Genomic DNA, 25,773 nt, shown 5'->3' on the forward strand with positions numbered 1-25,773 from the left:
ATCACAGACCCCAGACCCCAATCTCAGACCCCAGACCCCAATCACAGACTGCAGACCCCAATCACAGACCCCAGACCCCAATCACTGGGCCCTGACCCCAATCACAGACCCCAGATCCCAATCACAGACCCCAGACCCCAATCACTGGGCCCTGACCCCAATCACTGGGCCCTGACCCCAATCACAGACCCCAGACCCCAATCACTGGGCCCTGACCCCAATCACAGAACCCTGACCCTAATCACAGGGCTCTGACCCCAATCACAGACCCCTGACCCCAATCACAGAACCCTGACCCCAATCCCTGGGCCCAGACATCAATCACAGATCCCAGACCACCGTCACTGACCCCAGACCCCAATTACAGACCCCAGACCGCAATCACAGACCCCAGACCACAATCACAGACCCCAGACCCCAATCACTGGGCCCAGACACCAATCACTGGGTCCTGACCACAATCACTGGGCCCTGACCCCAATCACAGGGACCAGACCATAATCACTGGGCCCAGACCCCAATCACTGGGCCCAGAGCCCAATCACTGACCCCAGACCCCAATCACAGACCCCAGACCCCAATCATAGACCCCAGACCCCAATCACAGACCCCAGAACTTAATCACTGGTCCCAGAGCCCAATCACAGACCCCAGACACCAATCACAGAAACCAGACCCCAATCACAGACCCCAGACCTCAATCACTGGGCCCTGACCCCAATCACTGGGCCCTGACCCCAATCACAGGGCCCTGATCCCAATCACTGACCCCAGACCTCAATCACAGACTCCAGACCCCAATCACAGGGCCCAGACCCCAATCACTGGGGGCTTATCACAATCACTGGGCCCTGACAACAATCACAGACCCCAGACCCCAATCACTGGGCTCAGACCCCAATCTCAGGACCCTGACCCCAATCACAGAGCCCTGACCCCAATCAGAGGGCCCAAACCCCAATCACAGTGACCTAACCCCAATCACAGTCCCCTGACCCCAATCACAGGCCCGTGACCCCAATCACTGGGCCCTGACCCCAATCACTGGGCCCAGAAACCAATCACCGGGCCCTGACCCCAATCACAGACCCCAGACCCCAATCACAGTCCCCTGACCCCAATCACTGGGCCCTGACCCCAATCACTGGGCCCAAACCCCAATCACTGGGCCCATAACCCAATCGCCGGGCCGTGACCCCAATCACTGGCCCTGACACCAATCAATGGGCCCTGACCCCAATCACAGGGTCCTGACCCTAATCACAGATCCCTGACCACAATCACAGACCCCTGACCCCAATCACTGAGCCCTGACCCCAATCACTGGGCCCAGACCCCAATCACTGGGCCCAGACCCCAATCACTGGGCCCTGACCCCGATCACTGCGCCCTGACACCAATCATTGGGCCCAGACCCCAATCACTGGACCCAGACCCCAATCACAAACCCCAGACCCCAATCACAGAAGCCAGACCCCAATCACAGACCCCAGACCCCAATCACAGACCCCACACCCCAATCACAGAACACAGACCCCAATCACAGACCCCAGACCACAATCACTGGACCCTGACCACAATCACTGGTCCCTGACCCCAATCACAGGGCCCTGACACCAATCACAGACCCCAGACCCCAATCACACACCCCAGACTCCAATCACTGACCCCAGACGCCAATCACAGACCACGGACCCCAATCACAGAATCCAGACCCCAATCACTGGGCCCTGACCCCAATCACTGGGCCCTGACCCCAATCACAGCGCCCTGACACCAATCACAGACCCCAGACCCCAATCACAGACCCCAGACCCCAATCACAGTGCCCAGACCCCAATCACTGGGCCTTGATCCCAATCACTGGGCCATGACCCCAATCACAGACCCCTGACCCCAATCACTGGGCCATGACCCCAATCACTGGGCCCAGACCTCAATCAATGTGCCCTGACCCCAATCACTGGGCCCTGAACCCCATCACTGGGTCCTGACCCCAATCACAGACCCCAGACCCCAATCAGTGACTCCACATCTCAAACACTGGGCCCTGACCACAAACATGGGGCCCAGACCCCAATCACTGTGCCCTGACCCCAATCACTGGGCCCTGAAACCAATCACTGGGCCCTGACACCAATCACTGGGCCCTGACCCCAATCACTGGTCCCTGACCCCAATCACAGACCCAGGACCCCAATCACTGACCCCAGACCGCAATCTCTGGGCCCTGACCCCAATCACAGACCCCAGACCCCATCACTGGGCCCTGACCCCAATCACTGGGCCCAGATCCCAATCTCAGACCCCAGACCCCAATCACAGACCCCAGACCCCAATCACTGACCCCAGACCCCAATCACAGACCCCAGACCCCAATCATAGACCCCAGACCCCAATCACAGACCCCAGAACTTAATCACTGGTCCCAGAGCCCAATCACAGACCCCAGACACCAATCACAGAAACCAGACCCCAATCACAGACCCCAGACCTCAATCACTGGGCCCTGACCCCAATCACTGGGCCCTGACCCCAATCACAGGGCCCTGACCCCAATCACTGACCCCAGACCTCAATCACAGACTCCAGACCCCAATCACAGGGCCCAGACCCCAATCACTGGGGGCTTATCACAATCACTGGGCCCTGACAACAATCACAGACCCCAGACCCCAATCACTGGGCTCAGACCCCAATCTCAGGACCCTGACCCCAATCACAGAGCCCTGACCCCAATCAGAGGGCCCAAACCCCAATCACAGTGACCTAACCCCAATCACAGTCCCCTGACCCCAATCACAGGCCCGTGACCCCAATCACTGGGCCCTGACCCCAATCACTGGGCCCAGAAACCAATCACCGGGCCCTGACCCCAATCACAGACCCCAGACCCCAATCACAGTCCCCTGACCCCAATCACTGGGCCCTGACCCCAATCACTGGGCCCAAACCCCAATCACTGGGCCCATAACCCAATCGCCGGGCCGTGACCCCAATCACTGGCCCTGACACCAATCAATGGGCCCTGACCCCAATCACAGGGTCCTGACCCTAATCACAGATCCCTGACCACAATCACAGACCCCTGACCCCAATCACTGAGCCCTGACCCCAATCACTGGGCCCAGACCCCAATCACTGGGCCCAGACCCCAATCACTGGGCCCTGACCCCGATCACTGCGCCCTGACACCAATCATTGGGCCCAGACCCCAAACACTGGACCCAGACCCCAATCACAAACCCCAGACCCCAATCACAGAACCCAGACCCCAATCACAGACCCCAGACCCCAATCACAGACCCCACACCCCAATCACAGAACACAGACCCCAATCACAGACCCCAGACCACAATCACTGGACCCTGACCACAATCACTGGTCCCTGACCCCAATCACAGGGCCCTGACACCAATCACAGACCCCAGACCCCAATCACACACCCCAGACTCCAATCACTGACCCCAGACGCCAATCACAGACCACAGACCCCAATCACAGAATCCAGACCCCAATCACTGGGCCCTGACCCCAATCACTGGGCCCTGACCCCAATCACAGCGCCCTGACACCAATCACAGACCCCAGACCCCAATCACAGACCCCAGACCCCAATCACAGTGCCCAGACCCCAATCACTGGGCCTTGATCCCAATCACTGGGCCCTGACCCCAATCACAGACCCCTGACCCCAATCACTGGGCCATGACCCCAATCACTGGGCCCAGACCTCAATCAATGTGCCCTGACCCCAATCACTGGGCCCTGAACCCCATCACTGGGTCCTGACCCCAATCACAGACCCCAGACCCCAATCAGTGACTCCACATCTCAAACACTGGGCCCTGACCACAAACATGGGGCCCAGACCCCAATCACTGTGCCCTGACCCCAATCACTGGGCCCTGAAACCAATCACTGGGCCCTGACACCAATCACTGGGCCCTGACCCCAATCACTGGTCCCTGACCCCAATCACAGACCCAGGACCCCAATCACTGACCCCAGACCGCAATCTCTGGGCCCTGACCTCAATCACAGACCCCAGACCCCAATCACTGGGCCCTGACCCCAATCACTGGGCCCAGATCCCAATCTCAGACCCCAGACCCCAATCACAGACCCCAGACCCCAATCACTGTGCCCAGACCCCAATCACAGACCCCAGACCCCAATCGCTGGGCCCAGACCCCAATCACAGACCCCTGACCCCAATCACTGGGCCCTGACCCAAATCACTGTGCCCAGACCCCAATCACTGGGCCCTGACCCCAATCACAGACCCCAGACCCCAATCACTGACCTCAGACCCCAATCACTGACCCCAGACCCCAATCACAGAAGCCAGACTCCAATCACAGACCCCAGATCCCAAACTCAGACCCCAGACCGCAAACACTGGTCCCAGACCCCAATCACAGACCCCTGACCCCAATCACAGACCCCAGACCCCAATTACAGGGCCCAGACCACAATCACTGGGTCCAGACCCCAATCACTGGGCCAAGACCCCAATCACAGACCCAGGATCCCAATCACTGACCCCAGACCCCAATCACTGGGCCCTGACCCCAATCACAGACCCCAGACCCCAATCACTGGGCCCTGACCCCAATCACTGGGCCCAGACCCCAATCACAGATGCCAGACCCCAATCACAGACCCCAGACTCCATTCACTGTGCCCAGACCCCAATCACAGACCCCAGACCCCAATCACTGGGCCCAGACACCAATCACAGACCGCTGACCCCAATCACTGGGCCCTGACCCCAATCACTGTGCCCAGACCCCAATCACTGGGCCCTGACCCTAATCACAGACCCCAGACCCCAATCACTGACCTCAGACCCTAATCACTGACCCCAGACCCCAATCACCCAAGCCAGACTCCAATCACAGACCCCAGACCCCAATCACAGACTCCAGACCCCAATCACAGACCCCAGAGCCCAATCACAGACCACAGACCCCAATCAGTGGGCCCTGACCCCAATCACAGACCCCAATCACTGGGCCCAGACCCCAATCACAGGGCCCTGACCCCAATCACAGACCCCTGACCCCAATCACAGACCCCTGACACCAATCACACGGCTCAGACCCCAATCACAGGGACCTGACCCTAATCACAGACCCCTGACCCCAATCACTGGGCCCTGACCCCAATCACTGGGCACTGACCCCAATCACTGGGCTCTGACCCCAATCACAGGGCCCTGACCCCAATCATTGGGCCCAGACCCCAATCACAGGGCCCAGACCACAATCACTGACCCCAGACCCCAATCACTGGGCCCAGACCACAATCACTGGGCCCACACCCCAATCACTGGGCCCAGACCCCAATCACAGACCCCAGACCCAACTCACAGACACCAGACCCCAATCACAGACGCCAGACCGCAATCACAGACCCCAGACCCCAATCACAGGGCTCAGAACCCAATCACAGACTCTAACCACAATCACATATCCCAGAAACCAATCACAGACCCCCGACCCCAATCACAGACCCCAGACCCCAAACACAGGCCCTAGACCCCAATCACAGACCCCAGACCGCAATCACTGGCCCCAGACCCCAATCGCAGACCCCAAACCCCAATCACAGACCGCAGACCCCAATCACAGAACCCAGAGCCCAATCACAGACCCCAGTCCCCATTCACAGACGCCTGACCCCAATCACTGAGCCCTGACACCAATCACTGGGCCCTGACCCCAATCAAAGGGCCCTGACCCCAATCACAGAACCCTGACCACAATCACTGGGCCCAGACCCCAATCACTGGGCCCAGACCCCAATCACTGGGCCCTGACCACAATCACTGCACCCTGACACCAATCATTGGGCCCAGACCCCAATCACTGGACCCAGACCCCAATCACAAACCCCAGACCCCAATCACAGAACCCAGACCCCAATCACAGACCCCAGACCCCAATCACAGACCCCAGACCCCAATCACAGAACACAGACCCCAATCACAGACCCCAGACCACAATCACTGGACCCTGACCACAATGACTGGTCCCTGAACCCAATCACAGGGCCCTGACACCAATCACAGACCCCAGACCCCAATCACAGACCCCAGACCCCAATCACTGACCCCAGACCCCAATCACAGACCCCAGACCCCAATAACGAATCCCAGACCCCAATCACAGACGCCAGACCCCAATCACAGACCCCAGACCCCAATCACAGATCCCAGACACCAATCACTGGGCCCTGACCCCAATCACTGGGCCCTGACCCCAATCACAGCGCTCTGACAACAATCACAGACCCCAGACTCCAATCACAGACCGCAGACCCCAATCACAGGACCCAGACCCCAATCACTGGGCCCTGATCCCAATCACTGGGCCCTGACCCCAATCACAGACCCCAGACCCCAATCACTGGGCCCAGACTCCAATCAACGGGCCCTGACTCCAATCACAGACACCCGACCCCCAATCACAGGGCCCAGACCCCAATCACGGGGCCCTGACCCCAATCACTGACCCTAGACCCCAATCACAGACCCCTGACCCCAATCACTGGGCCCTGACCCCAATCACTGGGCCCAGACCTCAATCAACGTGCCCTGACCCCAATCACTGGGCCCTGACCCCCATCATTGGGCCCTGACCTCAATCACAGACCCCAGACCCCAATCAGTGACTCCACATCTCAACCACTGGGCCCTGACCACAAACATGGGGCCCAGACCCCAATCACTGTGCCCTGACCCCAATCACTGGGCCCTGAAACCAATCACTGGGCCCTGACACCAATCACTGGGCCCTGACCCCAATGACAGGGCCCTTACCCCAATCACAGACCCAGGACCCCAATCACTGACCCCAGACCCCAATCACTAGGCCCTGACCCCAATCACAGATCCCAGACCCCAATCACTGGGCCCTGACCCCAATCACTGGGCCCAGACCCCAATCACAGATGCCAAAGCCCAATCACAGACCCCAGACCCCAATCACTGTGCCCAGACCCCAATCACAGACCCCAGACCCCAATCACTGGGCCCAGACCCCAATCACAGACCGCTGACCCCAATCACTGGGCCCTGACCCCAATCACTGTGCCCAGACCCCAATCTCTGGGCCCTGACCCCAATTACAGACCCCAGACACCAATCACTGACCTCAGACCCCAATCACTGATCCCAGACCCCAATCACAGAAGCCAGACTCCAATCACAGACCCCAGACCCCAAACTCATACCCCAGACACCAATCACAGTCCCCAGACTCCAATCACAGACCCCTGACCCCTATCACAGACCCCAGACCCCAATCACAGACTCCAGACCCCAATCACACACCCCAGACTCCAATCACAGACCGCAGACCCTAATCACAGACCCCAGACCCCAATCAGTGGGCCCTGACCACAATCACAGACCCCAGACCCCAATCACTGGGCCAAGACCGCAATCACAGGGCCCTGACACCAATCACAGACCCCTGACCCCAATCACAGACCCCAGACCCCAATCACAGACTCCAGACCCCAATCACAGAACCCAGACCCCAATCACAGACCGCAGACCCTAATCACAGACCCCAGACACCAATCAGTGGGCCCTGACCCCAATCACAGACCCCTGACCCCAATCACTGGGCCCTGACCCCAATCACTGGGCACTGACCCCAATCACTGGGCCCTGACCCCAATCACAGGGCCCTGACCGCAATCACTGGTCCCAGACCCCAATCACAGGGCCCAGACCACAATCACTGACCCCAGACCCCAATTACAGGGCCCAGACCACAATCACTGGGCCCAGACCCCAATCACTGGGCCCAGACCCCAATCACAGACCCAGGACCCCAATCACTGACCCCAGACCCCAATCACTGGGCCCTGACCCCAATCACAGACCCCAGACCCCAATCACTGGGCCCTGACCCCAATCACTGCGCCCAGACCCCAATCACAGATGACAGACCCCAATCACAGACCCCAGACCCCATTCACTGTGCCCAGACCCCAATCACAGACCCCAGACCCCAATCACTGGGCCCAGACCCCAATCACAGACCGCTGACCCCAATCACTGGGCCCTGACCCCAATCACTGTGCCCAGACCCCAATCACTGGGCCCTGACCCCAATCACAGACCCCAGACCCCAATCACTGACCTCAGACCCCAATCACTGATCCCAGACCCCAATCACAGAAGCCAGACTCCAATCACAGACCGCAGACCCCAAACTCAGACCCCAGACACCAATCACAGTCCCCAGACGCCAATCACAGACCCCTGACCCCAATCACAGACCGCAGACCCCAATCACAGACTCCAGACCCCAATCACAGACCCCAGACTCCAATCACAGACCGCAGACCCTAATCACAGACTCCAGACCCCAATCAGTGGGCCCTGACACCAATCACAGACCCCAGACCCCAATCACTGGGTCCAGACCCCAATCACAGGGCCCTGACCCCAATCACAGACCACGACCCCAATCACAGACCCCAGACCCCAATCGCAGACTCCAGACACCAATCACAGAACCCAGACCCCAATCACAGACCGCAGACACTAATCACAGACCCCAGACACCAATCAGTGGGCCCTGACCCCAATCACAGACCCCTGACCCCAATCACTGGGCCCTGACCCCAATCACTGGGCACTGACCCCAATCACTGGGCCCTGACCCCAATCACAGGGCCCTGACCCCAATCACTGGTCCCAGACCCCAATCACAGGGCCCAGACCACAATCACTGACCCCAGACCCCAATTACAGGGCCCAGACCACAATCACTGGGCCCAGACCCCAATCACTGGGCCCAGACCCCAATCACAGACCCCAGACCCCACTCACAGACCCCAGACCCCAATCACAGATGCCAGACCGCAATCACAGACCCCAGATCACAATCACAGGGGTCAGAACCCAATCACAGACTCCAACCTCAATCACATACCCCAGAACCCAATCACAGACCCCAGACCCCAATCACAGACCCCAGACCCCAAACACAAGCCCTAGACCCCAATCACAGACCCCAGACCCCAATCACTGGCCCCAGACCCCAATCGCAGACCCCAGACCCCAATCACAGACCGCAGACCCCAATCACAGACCCCAGAGCCCCATCACAGACCCCAGTCCCCATTCACAGACCCCAGACCTCAATCACAGACCCCAGACCCCAATCACTAGGCCTTGACCCCAATCACAGACCCCAGACCCCAATCACAGACCTCAATCACAGACTCCAGACCCCAATCACAGACCCCAGACTCCAATCACAGATCCCTGACCCCAATCACAGACCCCAGACCCCAATCACTGGGCCCTGACCCCAATCACTGGGCCCTGACCCCAATCTCTGGGCCCTGACCCCAATCACTGGGCCCTGACCTCAATCACAGGGACCAGACCACAATCACTGGGCCCAGACCCCAATCACTGGGCCCAGATCCCAATCACAGACCCCAGACCCCAATCTCAGACCCCAGACCCCAATCACAGACCCCAGACCCCAATCACAGGGCCCAGACACCAATCACTGGGCCCTGATCCCAATCACTGGGCCCTGACTCCAATCACAGACTCCAGACCCCAATCACTGGGCCCAGACCCCAATCACAGACCCCTGACCCCAATTACAGGGCCCAGACCCCAATCACAGGGCCCTGACCACAATCACAGACCCCTGACCCCAATCACAGAACCCTGACCCCAATCACTGGGCCTTGACCCCAATCACTGGGCCCTGACCCCAATCACTTGGCCCTGACCCCAATCACAGACCGCAGACCCCAATCACAGAACTCAACCCCCAATCACTGGGCCCTGACCCCAATCACAGGGCCCAGACCTCAATCACTGGGCCCTGACCCCAATCACTGGGCCCTGACCTCAATCATTGGGCCCTGACCCCAATCACTGGCCCCTGACCAGAATCACTGGGCCCTGACTCCAATCACAGACAGCAGACCCCAATCACAGACCCCAGACCCCAATCACAGACCCCAGACCCCAATCACAGACCTCGGACCCCAATCAGACCCCAGACCCCAATCACTGGGCCCTGACCACAATCACAGATCCCAGACCCCAATCACTGGGCCCTGACCCCAATCACAGGGCCCTGACCCCAATCACAGGGCCCTGACCCCAATCACAGACCCCAGACACCAATCACAGAACCCAGACACCAATCACTGGGCCCTGAACCCAATCACTGGGCCCTGACCACAATCACTGGGCCCTGACCTCAATCACAGGGACTAGACCACAATCACTGGGCCCAGACCCCAATCACTGGGCCCAGACCCCAATCACAGACCCCGGTCCCCAATCACAGACCCCAGACCTTAATCACAGACCCCAGTCCGCAATCACAGTCCCCAGACCCCAATCACAGACCCCAGACCCCAATCACAGACTCCAACCTCAATCACATACCCCAGACCCCAATCACAGACCACAGACCCCAATCACAGGCCCCACACCCCAATCACAGACCCCAGACCCCAATCTCAGACCCCAGACCCCAATCACAGACTGCAGACCCCAATCACAGACCCCAGACCCCAATCACTGGGCCCTGACCCCAATCACTGGGCCCTGACCCCAATCACAGATCCCAGACCCCAATCACTGGGCCCTGACCCCAATCACAGAACCCTGACCCTAATCACAGGGCTCTGACCCCAATCACAGACCCCTGACCCCAATCACAGAACCCTGACCCCAATCTCTGGGCCCAGACATCAATCACAGACCCCAGACCACCGTCACTGACCCCAGACCCCAATTACAGACCCCAGACCGCAATCACAGACCCCAGACCCCAATCACAGACACCAGACCCCAATCACTGGGCCCAGACACCAATCACTGGGCCCTGACCCCAATCTTTGGCCCTGACCCCAATCACAGGGACCAGACCATAATCACTGGGCCCAGACCCCAATCACTGGGCCCAGAGTCCAATCACAGACCCCAGAGCCCAATCACAGACCCCAGACCCCAATCAGAGACCCCAGACCCCAATCACAGACCCCAGACCGCAATCACTGGGTCCAGAGCCCAATCACAGACCCCAGACCCCAATCACAGACCCCAGACCCCAATCACAGAACTCAGACCCCAATCACAGTCCCCAGACCCCAATCATAGGGCTCAGAACCCAATCACAGACTCCAACCTCAATCACATACCCCAGACCACAATCACAGACCCCTGACCCCAATCACAGGGCCCTGACCCCAATCACAGACCCCAGGCCCCAATCAAAGACCCCAGACCCCAATCACAAACCCAAGACCCCAAAAACAGTCCCCACACACCAATCACAGGGCCCAGACACCAATCACTGGGCCCTGATCCCAATCACTGGGCCCTGACCACAATCACAGACCCCAGACCCCAATCACTGGGCCCAGACCCCAATAACAGAGCCCTGACCCCAATCACAGACCCCTCACCCCAATTACAGGGCCCAGACCCCAATCACAGGGCCCTGACCACAATCACAGACCCCTGACCCCAATCACAGAACCCTGACCCCAATCACTGGGCCTTGACCCCAATCACTGGGCCCTGACCCCAATTACTTGGCCCTGACCCCAATCACAGACCCCAGACCCCAATCACAGACCCCAGTCCCCAATCACTGGGCCCTGACCCCAATCAAAGGGCCCAGACCCCAATCACTGGGCCCTGACCCCAATCACTGGGCCCTGACCTCAATCACTGGGCCCTGACCCCAATCACTGGGCCCTGACCCCAATCACACACCGCAGACCCCAATCACAGACCCCAGACCCCAATCACAGACCGCAGACCCCATTCACAGACCCCAGACCCCAATCACAGACCCCCGACCCCAATCACTGGGCCCTGACCCCAATCACAGATCCCAGACCCCAATCACTGGGCCCTGACCCCAATCACAGACCCCAGACCCCAATCACAGATCCCAGACCCCAATCACAGACCCCAGACCCCAATCACAGACCCCAGAGCCCATTCACAGACCCCAGACCCCAATCACAGACCGCAGACACCAATCACTGGGCCTTGACCCCAATGACTGGGCCCTGACCCCAATCACAGGGCCCTGACCTCAATCACAGGGCCCTGACCCCAATCACAGACCCCTGACCCCAATCACTGGGCCCAGACACCAATCACTGAGCCCTGACCACAATCATTGGGCCCTGACCACAATCACTGGGCCCTGACCTCAATCACAGGGAGCAGACGATAATCACTGGGCACTGACCCCAATCACAGAACAACAGACCCCAATCACAGACCCCAGACCCCAATCACAGACCCCAGACCCCAATCACAGACCCCAGAACCCAATCAGACCCCAGACCCCAATCACTGGGCCCTGACCCCAATTACAGATCCCAGACCCCAATCACAGACCCCAGACCCCAATCACAGACCCCAGACCCCAATCACAGACCCCAGACCCCAATCACAGACCCCAGACCCTAATCACAGAACCCAGGCACCAATCACTGGGCCCTGAACCCAATGACTGGGCCCTGACCACAATCACTGGGCCCTGACCTCAATCACAGGGTCCAGACTACAATCACTGGGCCCAGACCCCAATCACTGGGCCCAGACCCCAATCACAGATCCCAGTCCCCAATCACAGACCCCAGACCTTAATCACAGACCCCAGTCCGCAATCACAGTCCCCAGACCCCAATCACAGACCCCAGACCCCAATCACAGACTCCAACCTCAATCACATACCCCAGACCCCAATCACAGACCACAGACCCCAATCACAGGCCCCACACCCCAATCACAGACCCCAGACCCCAATCTCAGACGCCAGACCCCAATCACAGACTGCAGACCCCAATCACAGACCCCAGACCCCAATCACTGGGCCCTGACCCAAATCACAGACCCCAGACCCCAATCACAGACCCCAGAACCCAATCACTGGGCCCTGACCACAATCACTGGGCCCTGACCCCAATCACAGACCCCAGACCCCAATCACTGGGCCCTGACCCCAATCACAGAACCCTGACCCTAATCACAGGGCTCTGACCCCAATCACAGACCCCTGACCCCAATCACAGAACCCTGACCCCAATCTCTGGGCCCAGACATCAATCACAGACTCCAGACCACCGTCACTGACCCCAGACCCCAATTACAGACCCCAGACCGCAATCACAGACCCCCGACCCCAATCACAGACCCCAGACCCCAATCACTGGGCACAGACACCAATCACTGGGCCCTGACCCCAATCATTGAACCTGACCCCAATCACAGGGACCAGACCATAATCACTGGGCCGCGACCCCAATCACTGGGCCCAGAGCCCAATCACAGACCCCAGAGCCCAATCACAGACCCCAGACCCCAATCAGAGACCCCAGACCCCAATCACAGACCCCAGACCGCAATCATTGGGTCCAGAGCCCAATCACAGACCCCAGACCCCAATCACTGACCCCAGACCCTAATCACAGACCTCAGACCCCAATCACAGGCCCCAGACCCCAATCATAGGGCTCAGAACCCAATCACAGACTCCAAACTCAATCACATACCCCAGACCCCAATCACAGACCCCTGACCCCAATCACTGGGCCCTGACCCCAATCACAGGGCCCTGACCCCAATCACAGGGCCCTGACCCCAATCACAGACCCCAGACCCCAATCAAAGACCCCAGACCCCAATCACAAACCCAAGACCCCAAAAACAGACCCCACACCCCAATCACAGGGCCCAGACACCAATCACTGGGCCCTGATCCCAATCACTGGGCCCTGACCACAATCACAGAGCCCAGACCCCAATCACTGGGCCCAGACCCCAATCACAGAGCCCTGACCCCAATCACAGACCCCTGACCCCAATTACAGGGCCCAGACCCCAATCACAGGGCCCTGACCCCAATCACAGAACCCTGACCCCAATCACAGAACCCTGACCCCAATCACTGGGCCTTGACCCCAATCACAGGGCCCTGACCCCAATCACTTGGCCCTGACCCCAATCACAGACCCCAGACCCTAATCACAGACCCCAGACCCCAATCACTGGGCCCTGACCCCAATCAAAGGGCCCAGACACCAATCACTGGGCCCTGACCCCAATCACTGACCCCAGACCCTAATCACAGACCTCAGACCCCAATCACAGTCCTCAGACCCCAATAATAGGGCTCAGAACCCAATCACAGACTCCAAACTCAATCACATACCCCAGACCCCAATCACAGACCCCTGACACCAATCACTGGGCCCTGACCCCAATCACAGGGCCCTGACCCCAATCAGTGGGCCCTGACCCCAATCACAGACCCCAGACCCCAATCACTGGGCCAAGACCCCAATCACAGGGCCCTGACCCCAATCACAGACCCCTGACCCCAATCACAGACCCCAGACCCCAATCGCAGACTCCAGACCCCAATCACAGAACCCAGACCCCAATCACAGACCGCAGACCCTAATCACAGACCCCAGACACCAATCAGTGGGCCCTGACCCCAATCACAGACCCCTGACCCCAATCACTGGGCCCTGACCCCAATCACTGGGCACTGACCCCAATCACTGGGCCCTGACCCCAATCACAGGGCCCTGACCACAATCACTGGTCCCGGACCCCAATCACAGGGCCCAGACCACAATCACTGACCCCAGACCCCAATTACAGGGCCCAGACCACAATCACTGGGCCCAGACCCCAATCACTGGGCCCTGACCCCAATCACAGACCCCAGACCCCAATCACTGGGCCCTGACCCCAATCACTGGGCCCAGACCCCAATCACAGATGCCAGACACCAATCACAGACCCCAGACCCCAATCACTGTGCCCAGACCCCAATCACAGACCCCAGACCCCAATCACTGGGCCCAGACCCCAATCACAGACCGCTGACCCCAATCACTGGGCCCTGACCCCAATCACTGTGCCCAGACCCCAATCACTGGGCCCTGACACCAATCACAGACCCCAGACCCCAATCACTGACCTCAGACCCCAATCGCTGACCCCAGACCCCAATCACAGAAGCCAGACTCCAATCACAGACCCCAGACCCCAAACTCAGACCCCAGACACCAATCACAGTCCCCAGACTCCAATCACAGACCCCTGACCCCAATCACAGACCCCAGACCCCAATCACTGGGCCTTGACCCCAATCACTGTGCCCTGACCCCAATTACTTGGCCCTGACCCCAATCACAGACCCCAGACCCCAATCACAGACCCCAGTCCCCAATCACTGGGCCCTGACCCCAATCAAAGGGCCCAGACCCCAATCACTGGGCCCTGACCCCAATCACTGGGCCCTGACCTCAATCACTGGGCCCTGACCCCAATCACTGGGCCCTGACCCCAATCACACACCGCAGACCCCAATCACAGACCCCAGACCCCAATCACAGACCGCAGACCCCATTCACAGACCCCAGACCCCAATCACAGACCCCCGACCCCAATCACTGGGCCCTGACCCCAATCACAGATCCCAGACCCCAATCACTGGGCCCTGACCCCAATCACAGACCCCAGACCCCAATCACAGATCCCAGACCCCAATCACAGACCCCAGACCCCAATCACAGACCCCAGAGCCCATTCACAGACCCCAGACCCCAATCACAGACCGCAGACACCAATCACTGGGCCCTGACCCCAATGACTGGGCCCTGACCCCAATCACAGGGCCCTGACCTCAATCACAGGGCCCTGACCCCAATCACAGACCCCTGACCCCAATCACTGGGCCCAGACACCAATCACTGAGCCCTGACCACAATCATTGGGCCCTGACCACAATCACTGGGCCCTGACCTCAATCACAGGGAGCAGACGATAATCACTGGGCACTGACCCCAATCACAGAACAACAGACCCCAATCACAGACCCCAGACCCCAATCACAGACCCCAGACCCCAATCACAGACCCCAGAACCCAATCAGACCCCAGACCCCAATCACTGGGCCCTGACCCCAATTACAGATCCCAGACCCCAATCACAGACCCCAGACCCCAATCACAGATCCCAGACCCCAATCACAGACCCCAGACCCCAATCACAGACCCCAGACCCTAATCACAGAACCCAGGCACCAATCACTGGGCCCTGAACCCAATGACTGGGCCCTGACCACAATCACTGGGCCCTGACCTCAATCACAGGGTCCAGACTACAATCACTGGGCCCAGACCCCAATCACTGGGCCCAGACCCCAATCACAGATCCCAGTCCCCAATCACAGACCCCAGACCTTAATCACAGACCCCAGTCCGCAATCACAGTCCCCAGACCCCAATCACAGACCCCAGACCCCAATCACAGACTCCAACCTCAATCACATACCCCAGACCCCAATCACAGACCACAGACCCCAATCACAGGCCCCACACCCCAATCACAGACCCCAGACCCCAATCTCAGACGCCAGACCCCAATCACAGACTGCAGACCCCAATCACAGACCCCAGACCCCAATCACTGGGCCCTGACCCAAATCACAGACCCCAGACCCCAATCACAGACCCCAGAACCCAATCACTGGGCCCTGACCACAATCACTGGGCCCTGACCCCAATCACAGACCCCAGACCCCAATCACTGGGCCCTGACCCCAATCACAGAACCCTGACCCTAATCACAGGGCTCTGACCCCAATCACAGACCCCTGACCCCAATCACAGAACCCTGACCCCAATCTCTGGGCCCAGACATCAATCACAGACTCCAGACCACCGTCACTGACCCCAGACCCCAATTACAGACCCCAGACCGCAATCACAGACCCCCGACCCCAATCACAGACCCCAGACCCCAATCACTGGGCACAGACACCAATCACTGGGCCCTGACCCCAATCATTGAACCTGACCCCAATCACAGGGACCAGACCATAATCACTGGGCCGCGACCCCAATCACTGGGCCCAGAGCCCAATCACAGACCCCAGAGCCCAATCACAGACCCCAGACCCCAATCAGAGACCCCAGACCCCAATCACAGACCCCAGACCGCAATCATTGGGTCCAGAGCCCAATCACAGACCCCAGACCCCAATCACTGACCCCAGACCCTAATCACAGACCTCAGACCCCAATCACAGGCCCCAGACCCCAATCATAGGGCTCAGAACCCAATCACAGACTCCAAACTCAATCACATACCCCAGACCCCAATCACAGACCCCTGACCCCAATCACTGGGCCCTGACCCCAATCACAGGGCCCTGACCCCAATCACAGGGCCCTGACCCCAATCACAGACCCCAGACCCCAATCAAAGACCCCAGACCCCAATCACAAACCCAAGACCCCAAAAACAGACCCCACACCCCAATCACAGGGCCCAGACACCAATCACTGGGCCCTGATCCCAATCACTGGGCCCTGACCACAATCACAGAGCCCAGACCCCAATCACTGGGCCCAGACCCCAATCACAGAGCCCTGACCCCAATCACAGACCCCTGACCCCAATTACAGGGCCCAGACCCCAATCACAGGGCCCTGACCCCAATCACAGAACCCTGACCCCAATCACAGAACCCTGACCCCAATCACTGGGCCTTGACCCCAATCACAGGGCCCTGACCCCAATCACTTGGCCCTGACCCCAATCACAGACCCCAGACCCTAATCACAGACCCCAGACCCCAATCACTGGGCCCTGACCCCAATCAAAGGGCCCAGACACCAATCACTGGGCCCTGACCCCAATCACTGACCCCAGACCCTAATCACAGACCTCAGACCCCAATCACAGTCCTCAGACCCCAATAATAGGGCTCAGAACCCAATCACAGACTCCAAACTCAATCACATACCCCAGACCCCAATCACAGACCCCTGACACCAATCACTGGGCCCTGACCCCAATCACAGGGCCCTGACCCCAATCAGTGGGCCCTGACCCCAATCACAGACCCCAGACCCCAATCACTGGGCCAAGACCCCAATCACAGGGCCCTGACCCCAATCACAGACCCCTGACCCCAATCACAGACCCCAGACCCCAATCGCAGACTCCAGACCCCAATCACAGAACCCAGACCCCAATCACAGACCGCAGACCCTAATCACAGACCCCAGACACCAATCAGTGGGCCCTGACCCCAATCACAGACCCCTGACCCCAATCACTGGGCCCTGACCCCAATCACTGGGCACTGACCCCAATCACTGGGCCCTGACCCCAATCACAGGGCCCTGACCACAATCACTGGTCCCGGACCCCAATCACAGGGCCCAGACCACAATCACTGACCCCAGACCCCAATTACAGGGCCCAGACCACAATCACTGGGCCCAGACCCCAATCACTGGGCCCTGACCCCAATCACAGACCCCAGACCCCAATCACTGGGCCCTGACCCCAATCACTGGGCCCAGACCCCAATCACAGATGCCAGACACCAATCACAGACCCCAGACCCCAATCACTGTGCCCAGACCCCAATCACAGACCCCAGACCCCAATCACTGGGCCCAGACCCCAATCACAGACCGCTGACCCCAATCACTGGGCCCTGACCCCAATCACTGTGCCCAGACCCCAATCACTGGGCCCTGACACCAATCACAGACCCCAGACCCCAATCACTGACCTCAGACCCCAATCGCTGACCCCAGACCCCAATCACAGAAGCCAGACTCCAATCACAGACCCCAGACCCCAAACTCAGACCCCAGACACCAATCACAGTCCCCAGACTCCAATCACAGACCCCTGACCCCAATCACAGACCCCAGACCCCAATCACTGGGCCTTGACCCCAATCACTGTGCCCTGACCCCAATTACTTGGCCCTGACCCCAATCACAGACCCCAGACCCCAATCACAGACCCCAGTCCCCAATCACTGGGCCCTGACCCCAATCAAAGGGCCCAGACCCCAATCACTGGGCCCTGACCCCAATCACTGGGCCCTGACCTCAATCACTGGGCCCTGACCCCAATCACTGGGCCCTGACCCCAATCACACACCGCAGACCCCAATCACAGACCCCAGACCCCAATCACAGACCGCAGACCCCATTCACAGACCCCAGACCCCAATCACAGACCCCCGACCCCAATCACTGGGCCCTGACCCCAATCACAGATCCCAGACCCCAATCACTGGGCCCTGACCCCAATCACAGACCCCAGACCCCAATCACAGATCCCAGACCCCAATCACAGACCCCAGACCCCAATCACAGACCCCAGAGCCCATTCACAGACCCCAGACCCCAATCACAGACCGCAGACACCAATCACTGGGCCCTGACCCCAATGACTGGGCCCTGACCCCAATCACAGGGCCCTGACCTCAATCACAGGGCCCTGACCCCAATCACAGACCCCTGACCCCAATCACTGGGCCCAGACACCAATCACTGAGCCCTGACCACAATCATTGGGCCCTGACCACAATCACTGGGCCCTGACCTCAATCACAGGGAGCAGACGATAATCACTGGGCACTGACCCCAATCACAGAACAACAGACCCCAATCACAGACCCCAGACCCCAATCACAGACCCCAGACCCCAATCACAGACCCCAGAACCCAATCAGACCCCAGACCCCAATCACTGGGCCCTGACCCCAATTACAGATCCCAGACCCCAATCACAGACCCCAGACCCCAATCACAGATCCCAGACCCCAATCACAGACCCCAGACCCCAATCACAGACCCCAGACCCTAATCACAGAACCCAGGCACCAATCACTGGGCCCTGAACCCAATCACTGGGCCCTGACCACAATCACTGGGCCCTGACCTCAATCACAGGGTCCAGACTACAATCACTGGGCCCAGACCCCAATCACTGGGCCCAGACCCCAATCACAGATCCCAGTCCCCAATCACAGACCCCAAACCTTAATCACAGACCCCAGTCCGCAATCACAGTCCCCAGACCCCAATCACAGACCCCAGACCCCAATCACAGACTCCAACCTCAATCACATACCCAAGACCCCAATCACAGACCACAGACCCCAATCACAGGCCCCACACCCCAATCACAGACCCCAGACCCCAATCTCAGACGCCAGACCCCAATCACAGACTGCAGACCCCAATCACAGACCCCAGACCCCAATCACTGGGCCCTGACCCAAATCACAGACCCCAGACGCCAATTACAGACACCAGAACCCAATCACTGGGCCCTGACCACAATCACTGGGCCCTGACCCCAATCACAGACCCCAGACCCCAATCACTGGGCCTTGACCCCAATCACAGGGCCCTGACCCCAATCACTTGGCCCTGACCCCAATCACAGACCCCAGACCCTAATCACAGACCCCAGACCCCAATCACTGGGCCCTGACCCCAATCAAAGGGCCCAGACACCAATCACTGGGCCCTGACCCCAATCACTGACCCCAGACCCTAATCACAGACCTCAGACCCCAATCACAGTCCTCAGACCCCAATAATAGGGCTCAGAACCCAATCACAGACTCCAAACTCAATCACATACCCCAGACCCCAATCACAGACCCCTGACCCCAATCACTGGGCCCTGACCCCAATCACAGGGCCCTGACCCCAATCAGTGGGCCCTGACCCCAATCACAGACCCCAGACCCCAATCACTGGGCCCAGACCCCAATCACAGGGCCCTGACCCCAATCACAGACCCCTGACCCCAATCACAGACCCCAGACCCCAATCGCAGACTCCAGACCCCAATCACAGAACCCAGACCCCAATCACAGACCGCAGACCCTAATCACAGACCCCAGACACCAATCAGTGGGCCCTGACCCCAATCACAGACCCCTGACCCCAATCACTGGGCCCTGACCCCAATCACTGGGCACTGACCCCAATCACTGGGCCCTGAGCCCAATCACAGGGCCCTGACCACAATCACTGGTCCCAGACCCCAATCACAGGGCCCAGACCACAATCACTGACCCCAGACCCCAATTACAGGGCCCAGACCACAATCACTGGGCCCAGACCCCAATCACTGGGCCCTGACCCCAATCACAGACCCCAGACCCCAATCACTGGGCCCTGACCCCAATCACTGGGCCCAGACCCCAATCACAGATGCCAGACCCCAATCACAGACCCCAGACCCCAATCACTGTGCCCAGACCCCAATCACAGACCCCAGACCCCAATCACTGGGCCCAGACCCCAATCACAGACCGCTGACCCCAATCACTGGGCCCTGACCCCAATCACTGTGCCCAGACCCCAATCACTGGGCCCTGACCCCAATCACAGACCCCAGACCCAAATCACTGACCTCAGACCCCAATCGCTGACCCAAGACCCCAATCACAGAAGCCAGACTCCAATCACAGACCCCAGACCCCAAACTCAGACCCCAGACACCAATCACAGTCCCCAGACTCCAATCACAGACCCCTGACCCCAATCACAGACCCCAGACCCCAATCACTGGGCCTTGACCCCAATCACTGGGCCCTGACCCCAATTACTTGGCCCTGACCCCAATCACAGACCCCAGACCCCAATCACAGACCCCAGTCCCCAATCACTGGGCCCTGACCCCAATCAAAGGGCCCAGACCCCAATCACTGGGCCCTGACCCCAATCACTGGGCCCTGACCTCAATCACTGGGCCCTGACCCCAATCACTGGGCCCTGACCCCAATCACACACCGCAGACCTCAATCACAGACCCCAGACCCCAATCACAGACCGCAGACCCCATTCACAGACCCCAGACCCCAATCACAGACCCCCGACCCCAATACTGGGCCCTGACCCCAATCACAGATCCCAGACCCCAATCACTGGGCCCTGACCCCAATCACAGACCCCAGACCCCAATCACAGATCCCAGACCCCAATCACAGACCCCAGACCCCAATCACAGACCCCAGAGCCCATTCACAGACCCCAGACCCCAATCACAGACAGCAGACACCAATCACTGGGCCCTGACCCCAATGACTGGGCCCTGACCCCAATCACAGGGCCCTGACCTCAATCACAGGGCCCTGACCCCAATCACAGACCCCTGACCCCAATCACTGGGCCCAGACACCAATCACTGAGCCCTGACCACAATCATTGGGCCCTGACCACAATCACTGGGCCCTGACCTCAATCACAGGGAGCAGACGATAATCACTGGGCACTGACCCCAATCACAGAACAACAGACCCCAATCACAGACCCCAGACCCCAATCACAGACCTCAGACCCCAATCACAGACCCCAGAACCCAATCAGACCCCAGACCCCAATCACTGGGCCCTGACCCCAATTACAGATCCCAGACCCCAATCACAGACCCCAGACCCCAATCACAGATCCCAGACCCCAATCACAGACCCCAGACCCCAATCACAGACCCCAGACCCTAATCACAGAACCCAGGCACCAATCACTGGGCCCTGAACCCAATCACTGGGCCCTGACCACAATCACTGGGCCCTGACCTCAATCACAGGGTCCAGACTACAATCACTGGGCCCAGACCCCAATCACTGGGCCCAGACCCCAATCACAGATCCCAGTCCCCAATCACAGACCCCAGACCTTAATCACAGACCCCAGTCCGCAATCACAGTCCCCAGACCCCAATCACAGACCCCAGACCCCAATCACAGACTCCAACCTCAATCACATACCCCAGACCCCAATCACAGACCACAGACCCCAATCACAGGCCCCACACCCCAATCACAGACCCCAGACCCCAATCTCAGACGCCAGACCCCAATCACAGACTGCAGACCCCAATCACAGACCCCAGACCCCAATCACTGGGCCCTGACCCAAATCACAGACCCCAGACCCCAATCACAGACCCCAGAACCCAATCACTGGGCCCTGACCACAATCACTGGGCCCTGACCCCAATCACAGACCCCAGACCCCAATCACTGGGCCCTGACCCCAATCACAGAACCCTGACCCTAATCACAGGGCTCTGACCCCAATCACAGACCCCTGACCCCAATCACAGAACCCTGACCCCAATCTCTGGGCCCAGACATCAATCACAGACTCCAGACCACCGTCACTGACCCCAGACCCCAATTAAAGACCCCAGACCGCAATCACAGACCCCCGACCCCAATCACAGACCCCAGACCCCAATTACTGGGCACAGACACCAATCACTGGGCCCTGACCCCAATCATTGGACCTGACCCCAATCACAGGGACCAGACCATAATCACTGGGCCGCGACCCCAATCACTGGGCCCAGAGCCCAATCACAGACCCCAGAGCCCAATCACAGACCCCAGACCCCAATCAGAGACCCCAGACCCCAATCACAGACCCCAGACCGCAATCACTGGGTCCAGAGCCCAATCACAGACCCCAGACCCCAATCACTGACCCCAGACCCTAATCACAGACCTCAGACCCCAATCACAGTCCCCAGACCCCAATCTTAGGGCTCAGAACCCAATCACAGACTCCAAACTCAATCACATACCCCAGACCCCAATCACAGACCCCTGACCCCAATCACTGGGCCCTGACCCCAATCACAGGGCCCTGACCCCAATCACAGGGCCCTGACCCCAATCACAGACCCCAGACCCCAATCAAAGATCCCAGACCCCAATCACAAACCCAAGACCCCAAAAACAGACCCCACACCCCAATCACAGAACCCTGACCCTAATCACAGGGCTCTGACCCCAATCACAGACCCCTGACCCCAATCACAGAACCCTGACCCCAATCTCTGGGCCCAGATATCAATCACAGACCCCAGACCACCGTCACTGACCCCAGACCCCAATTACAGACCCCAGACCGCAATCACAGACCCCAGACCCCAATCACAGACACCAGACCCCAATCACTGGGCCCAGACACCAATCACTGGGCCCTGACCCCAATCATTGGCCCCAGACCCCAATCACAGACCCCAGACCCCAATCACAGAACTCAGACCCCAATCACAGTCCCCAGACCCCAATCATAGGGCTCAGAACCCAATCACAGACTCCAACCTCAATCACATACCCCAGACCACAATCACAGACCCCTGACCCCAATCACTGGGCCAAGATCGCAATCACAGGGCCCTGACACCAATCACAGACCCCTGACCCCAATCACAGACCCCAGACCCCAATCACAGACTCCAGACCCCAATCACAGAACCCAGACCCCAATCACAGACCGCAGACCCTAATCACAGACCCCAGACACCAATCAGTGGGCCCTGACCCCAATCACAGACCCCTGACCCCAATCACTGGGCCCTGACCCCAATCACTGGGCACTGACCCCAATCACTGGGCCCTGACCCCAATCACAGGGCCCTGACCGCAATCACTGGTCCCAGACCCCAATCACAGGGCCCAGACCACAATCACTGACCCCAGACCCCAATTACAGGGCCCAGACCACAATCACTGGGCCCAGACCCCAATCACTGGGCCAAGACCCCAATCACAGACCCAGGACCCCAATCACTGACCCCAGACCACAATCACTGGGCCCTGACCCCAATCACAGACCCCAGACCCCAATCACTGGGCCCTGACCCCAATCACTGGGCCCAGACCCCAATCACAGATGCCAGACCCCAATCACAGACCCCAGACACCATTCACTGTGCCCAGACCCCAATCACAGACCCCAGACCCCAATCACTGGGCCCAGACCCCAATCACAGACCGCTGACCCCAATCACTGGGCCCTGACCCCAATCACTGTGCCCAGACCCCAATCACTGGGCCCTGACCCCAATCACAGACCCCAGACCCCAATCACTGACCTCAGACCCAATCACTGACCCCAGACCCCAATCACAGAAGCCAGACTCCAATCACAGACCCCAGACCCCAAACTCAGACCCCAGACAGCAATCACAGTCCCCAGACTCCAATCACAGACCCCTGACCCCAATCACAGACCCCAGACCCCAATCACAGACTCCAGACCCCAATCACAGACCCCAGACTCCAATCACAGACCGCAGACCCTAATCACAGACCCCAGACCCCAATCAGTGGGCCCTGACACCAATCACAGACCCCAGACCCCAATCACTGGGTCCAGACCCCAATCACAGGCCCCTGACCCCAATCACAGACCCCGACCCCAATCACAGACCCCAGACCCCAATCGCAGACTCCAGACACCAATCACAGAACCCAGACCCCAATCACAGACCGCAGACCCTAATCACAGACCCCAGACACCAATCAGTGGGCCCTGACCCCAATCACAGACCCCTGACCCCAATCACTGGGCCCTGACCCCAATCACTGGGCACTGACCCCAATCACTGGGCCCTGACCCCAATCACAGGGCCCTGACCCCAATCACTGGTCCCAGACCCCAATCACACGCCCAGACCACAATCACTGACCCCAGACCCCAATTACAGGGCCCAGACCACAATCACTGGGCCCAGACCCCAATCACTGGGCCCAGACCCCAATCACAGACCCCAGACCCCACTCACAGACCCCAGACCCCAATCACAGATGCCAGACCGCAATCACAGACCCCAGATCACAATCACAGGGGTCAGAACCCAATCACAGACTCCAACCTCAATCACATACCCCAGAACCCAATCACAGACCCCAGACCCCAATCACAGACCCCAGACCCCAAACACAAGCCCTAGACCCCAATCACAGACCCCAGACCCCAATCACTGGCCCCAGACCCCAATCGCAGACCCCAGACCCCAATCACAGACCGCAGACCCCAATCACAGACCCCAGAGCCCCATCACAGACCCCAGTCCCCATTCACAGACCCCAGACCTCA

Source organism: Pristiophorus japonicus, chromosome Y (genome assembly GCF_044704955.1).
Source record: "Pristiophorus japonicus isolate sPriJap1 chromosome Y, sPriJap1.hap1, whole genome shotgun sequence".
Taxonomy (NCBI): domain Eukaryota; kingdom Metazoa; phylum Chordata; class Chondrichthyes; family Pristiophoridae; genus Pristiophorus; species Pristiophorus japonicus.